The sequence below is a fragment of the Coturnix japonica genome, chromosome 2, assembly GCF_054131305.1.
Source record: "Coturnix japonica strain WE chromosome 2, WE-NBRP24, whole genome shotgun sequence".
NCBI lineage: Eukaryota > Metazoa > Chordata > Aves > Galliformes > Phasianidae > Coturnix > Coturnix japonica.
Genome location: NC_140664.1, coordinates 67,889,355 through 67,895,354, shown reverse-complemented (window position 1 = coordinate 67,895,354; position 6,000 = coordinate 67,889,355).

The following is a 6,000-nucleotide window of genomic DNA, read 5'->3' as shown; positions in this document are numbered from 1 at the left end:
TCTCTGCATCACCATGGGAGTGCATTCTTTTCTTTATCCTTTGTTTGATCTGTATTCCTTTGTTTGTTTCAGTTGTTGTTGAATTGTTATTTTGTTGTTGTTGTTTTTTACTTATGCTGTTTTTTTCATTTCTCTTAATCTCTGAATTTTATCTCGTTATCACTTAGCCTAATTTATAGCCTGCAGTTCTTTTCCCCGAGTCACGTTCAGGTTTGGAACCAGTCAGCCTGGGGTTACACCTTCCCATGTTGCATCTTTGTTGTTGCTAGGGAAAAGGAGTGGCTCCTTTTCTACAAGATACTCTGAAAACATCTGTACTGAAAGCATGGGATTTATTTTGGTTGGGGAAAACAAACTGCTTCCCGTCTTACTCCCCCGTCACTTCCTTGGAGCCTTTCCTACTGCTCGCATTTGCAGTTCCTCTTGTAGACATGTAGTTAGATAAGAGCATCTCTGCTTTCCTTGTCCCTTTCCAGCTTGCCCTGATTCTTCTGCTGCTGTCCTGCCTCTTCTGCTTCTTTCTCTGGTTCTCCTTGTTAAATAAATTGCAGCCCAACCTTCAAAAAGGAAAGAAGAATTTAACTGCAGTGACCGATGTCCTTATCCCACTGTGGTCTGTGCTGAAATGGCTATTGACTGAATTGGGAACAAGGCTGCCTTCCCCCTGCTTTCACATAGCCTCTCTATGGCGTACAATAAGTGGGGTTTCACAGGTTGCATGAGGAGCAGCCAGGTCCAAACCTTCCCTCCTTGTCAATGCAGTGGCTGGGGAAGTTTCACACCTCCTTGGAGCCAGGGAGCTCTTTGGTGGAGCTGACGGAGGAAGGTCCCACCTCCATCAGGGGAAATAAGAAGGAACTCTGCCATGCAAAATAAGGAATAACATACCAAGTGGGGATTGTACAGTGAAGCAGGAATCAGATGCTCTGTTGGAATATGGAATAAAGGGGGACTAAAAGAGGGAAACTTAAAGGTAGTTTATAGAAACAAGTAAAGGATAGTTAAATTTTACAAGTAAAGAAACAAGGGGCCTAGGAGAGCAGGGAGGATGCAGATAAGGAGTGAGACCTCACGGACGACATCAGGCAAGGAGGAGAATAACTACTTGTAAACTACCAGAAGAGGAGTTTCATCCCCCTGATAAGAACAAGAGGGGGTCTTCATGCTAAAGACCTATTGAATATGTATCAGAATTCCGAGAACTATTGACTATGTATTAGAATTCTGAGAAATCATTGACTATGTATTAGATGTACCTATATCTGTGTCACGATTTTACAAGTTGGTGTGCAAGTTTGGTGGAGCTATCCCCCTTGCACCCGGCACTGGAATAAACATACCTGCTTTATAACCCATCTCTGGATTATAGAGTTTTATTCCGCAAGTCAGGATGAAATGTATTCATTTGGCTATGGCTTTTTGGATGCAGCACTGCTTAGCAGCCCTGGGCTGTGGGAGCACTGACATGATGCAGCGGGATGCCACTGGGATGCAGGGACAATTCCTGCTTTTCCGCAACCCAAACTCAGCTCTTGTGGAGGCCCCGGAAGGAAGAGTGCAGTGCTGTGCAGTGTTACTGGGCTGGGGATGAAGGCTGAGGATGACTCATCCCCACTCAAGGGAAGTGCTGTGTGTGGCTGGTCTCATGCGTGTGCCATGGACTCTTTCCTTACCGGAACACACAGGAGTTTTGAGGCACAGCACTGAATGACTGTGCTGGGTTTTCCAGAGCCCCCAGGGATTTGGGGACATTACTGCCACCATGTCGCTGTGCCCTGGCTGCTGGTGGGTCTCAGTTCATTGCTGTCCCTTTACCCCCCACCGCTGCCATCCCTAGAATTGATCCCTAGCTTGATGCCTTGTTCCATCCTCTTCCTGGTGACTCTTTAGGACAAATAGGGACAGAGCCACTGGTGTCTCCCGGCCTTGTAGGCCTGGGGATTGTCCTGAGTACCCAGCATCACTCTGCTGATGAGAACCAGTTTCTAGGGTCTGTCCCCTGTCCTCAGCTTGGCTGGGGTCCACCCGTATGGAATCACCTGTAAATAAGGGATAATAGGGACAGCAGCAGGACTGGGGGCTGCTGCAGCACCCATGTGCATCCAACCCCTCAGCATCACATAGAAAACCCCCTCTACTTGCTCAGTGAAGAAATAGCCCCCCCAGCCCCCCCCCCCCCAAAAAAAAATCCCCGAGTGACTCATTTGGGGCTAAAAAGGCAGCAAAAAGCAGAAGCTTGGGAAGGGTGGGAAAAGCATGGGAGCCCTTTGCTCCTGTCCCCATTTGGGGTAAGAAAAGGGGCTAAAGGGTTGCAGAGTGGGACCCCCTCAGCTGTCTGCACCCAGAAGCTGGAGGGGGAGGAAAGGAGAGAGAGAAGTGGAAGATGAGGGGGGAAATGAGGACACTTTGAGTTTGACAAAAAGCCTTTCATTCCAGGAAAGAAACGCTTGGCTTTGACTCAGCAGCACTCAGAGCAAAAGCCATCCCCGTGCCCGCTGTGACATCCTGCCAAACTTCTGCCCTGCAGCGCTTGGCTCACCTTGTTGCCTCTGTTTCCCCTCGTGCGACGTGCAGTGGTGCCACCCCCAGCCATCCTCAGGACCCACAGTGAGTCTGTTGGTGGCCAGTGTGTCACTGAGTGACAGCATCAGGTGGGAATGCATCAACATAGAGCCAGGGGAGAGCTGAGCAGCGCTGGCATGGGGGGGAATTCAGCCCCAAGGGGAAAGTCTCCCCCGTGAAAAAAGTGGGTCATTTAATACCTTGCGTGAGATGCTGGAGAACAGGAAATGAATGAGCTTAATATGTGCCACGAGGGTACTGCCTGTACGTCTTCCAACACCACAAGTGCTGTCCAGAGCTCTCCAGTGTCCCCTCGTGCTCCTTGCAGTTCCCCAGTAAGCTCCCATTGCTTCCCAGTATTGTCTAGACTCTCTTTGTGCAAACTCTGTATCCCCCAGTACTGCCTGGAGCCACCACAGTGCTGTCTGCGTCCTTCAATAGCCTCCCAGTGGCACCAGTCCTGCCCAGTGCCCCCAGTTAACACAGCCATTGTACAGTACGTGACCATCTCCTTCCACGAGAACAACACAAGGCCACAGAGATGTTGACAGCAACGATGGTGCTGGAGACATTCAGTCTGGAGGAGCTGCAGCTCTTGGTTCACTGCAACCACTCCAGCATCCCCAGAGGTGGGCATGGAGGTCTGGGTGGCCTTTGGTGCTGCAGGAATGACTGCAGGCAGAGATGTACCCAAGTGAGCACCAAACATTTAACACATTAACATACTAAACAGTAAAGAAATGACAATATTCCCAACCATTTCCAGGTAAAGGCAGAAATCTTCCTTTTACACTTTGTACCTATTAAACAAAGAAACAAACACGTGCTGAAATCACAAGTGATAACCTTGCTGCCAGTACTGGTTGACCTGAGTGATCTCTCCAGAGGTGCTTTGAAGTGGTTGTTCCCTTGGCAGAGGAGAGAAGTAAGCTTCGTGCTTGGGTACTTAAAATAAAGTTCAGTGTTCTGGGTCTTCCAGTGCGCCTGCCTGGGGAAGCAAGCAATTCTTTGGGAGAAACCATCACATTTCTCTTTCATTTGACAGAACTCGGTGCAGTATCAGCTTAATGTGAACACTGAGGTCCATCTGCAATTATTTTAGAGAGTTTTGTGCCACACAACCCGACTGTTTGTTTCATCTTCAGCAATGGCTGACTTCCTGACTGGCATCCTCACTCGAGCAGAGAGCCACTTGGGCTCCTGTCCCCGTGACCTGGATGCTGAAAAGAAGCTGTGGGACTCAGCCAGGAGGGATCTGTCATTTCATTTGCTGGGAGGAACCAGCAGGCCTACCTTGCCAGTGTCCAGAGTGCCTGCCTCATTTTTGGCCAAAGTCAGCAGTAGATGTACTCAGAGCTCTGTGCATGTGCCTCTTCACTGTCCTGCTTGGCTGGTGGCACTCAGGGGGGATTTTGTGAGGTGAGGTCTCTGCTGGGCGATTCAAGCCCAACACATTTGAAGTTGAGTGGCAGACAGTATGTATTTTGATTTCCAGGCTTGTGACTTGGTCACAGGGACTGGCAAGTAGGATGGAGAGAGCTCTCTGGAGATTTTGCCATTTTGCTACACATTGCTGCCAGCACCACAGCAGGAGGCAGATAGCCATACATCAGTGGTGGGATGCACAGAGAATGAACACCTGCCTGCCCATCAATAATTCCCCAGAGACCACAGTCTGCAACTATAGGAGACAGAGTGACAGAAAGCATGCTGTAGGTTTGCAGTCCACTTTATGTCTAGCACTTAGAGGTATGTTTTGTCTGAACTGTCTGATACTTTGGTCAGTTAGTGCTACAGAACAGAAGCAGACAGTGACTTCTGTATGGGCAATTGATTCTAACAAAGAGAAAAGCACTGCAGGAAGCCTTACCTCCACCTGCAGAGAAATCAGTTCCCAGCCCTATGTCAGTTCAGTTAAGCATCACTGCTCCTTCCCCAAGGAGGATCCTCTATGAAATGCAACAGGACAAAATGTGAACCTTTCACAATGTATCAATCCTTTCAAACCAAGGCATCTAGCATCTCAAAATGACTACTGCTCGACTACCAGGTCGTTTCAGATCACATAGGCTTCAGCATCTGGGAAGCCTCTGTTATTAAAGGAGAAAAGGGCTCATGCACTTGCATAAGGGCCACGACTTTGGGGACAGCAGCTACTCCCATTCTTTTCCATTTAAAGCTGTAATTTAGCTTTCACTGCATCTACTTCATGCAGCCATTCATTAGTTCTGCAGTGCACTGAATGGTGCAAAGACTGTGGATCAAGGGAACCAATCTAACCAGTCCTTTATTTCCTGATGAGAAATCTCTCTCACTCTCTTGGAATAGCACTGATCACTTGGAGCACATTAAAGTAAAGCACCCAGGAAAAAGTTCCGCCGGTGGCAAAAGTTGAATCACAGCGCCACCTGCTGGAGACCGACATCTCGAGGGAAGCAGGATGGATGTTGCAGCCAAATGTGCTCCTCCACCACTGGTTTTCTGAGACGTACCCGTGAGCACCACACATTTGTACGGTCTGTCTGTCCGTAGAGCTACAAAGGCAGAAGCAGAACATCTATATGGTTTGTTGTAGCTGTGGGTTGTGACTGATATCAGTCCTTGGATCTGTTACACTTCACAATTGCGTTCAGAGTTTTTTCAGGTCATCCTGGCTTTCTGGTGCTCCCTGCACAGTGACACCATCTCTTCTGTCACCCCATTTAGTCAAACTGACTGTGATTTGCATGTAGCTCCTCCACGGTGCTTCCAAATTCCTAACAAAGTGGGAAATGAGCCAAGGGACCCATCTGATATCTGATAGATGCTGACACAAAAGCAATCTGTCATAAAGCCCTTTGCACTGATGCGATTCAGTGTAATACATAGCATGGGTTTGTTTACCTTTCCTTGAGACTGCAGGTCATTTCTAGCAGTAACAATGCTTACTGCAGGTCACTCAACACCACGTTATGACTATGAGTCTTATTTGAAATCCATTCCTAGCCACGAGAGCTGGGCAGTATTTAAATAGCGCTTCTTTGGAGCTCAGGATTGGTTCATCCCTAAAGGTAGGAAATAGGGAAGGGGGGTGTCCTGGAAATGGGTGATGCTGAGATGGTGGAAATGCTGAACGCCTTCTTTACTTTGGTTTTCACTTCAAAGACTGCCCCTTAAGACTCCTGGACCCTGGAGCGAAGAGAGAAAGCCTGGGAAATGGAGAGCTTTCCTCTGGGTGAGGACGGGGTGATCTGGGAGCATCTGGGTGGGATCAGTGTGCACAAATCCATAGACTCTGATGGGATGCATCCACATGTGCGGAGGGAGCTGGCAGAGGTAATTGCCAAACTCTGTCATCTTTGACAGGTCTTGGAGAAGAGAAGTGCCTGAAAGCTGGAGGAGAGCCTGTGACTCTGCAGTCTTCAGAAAGGAGCAGGAGGAGGATCTGGTAAACTGCAC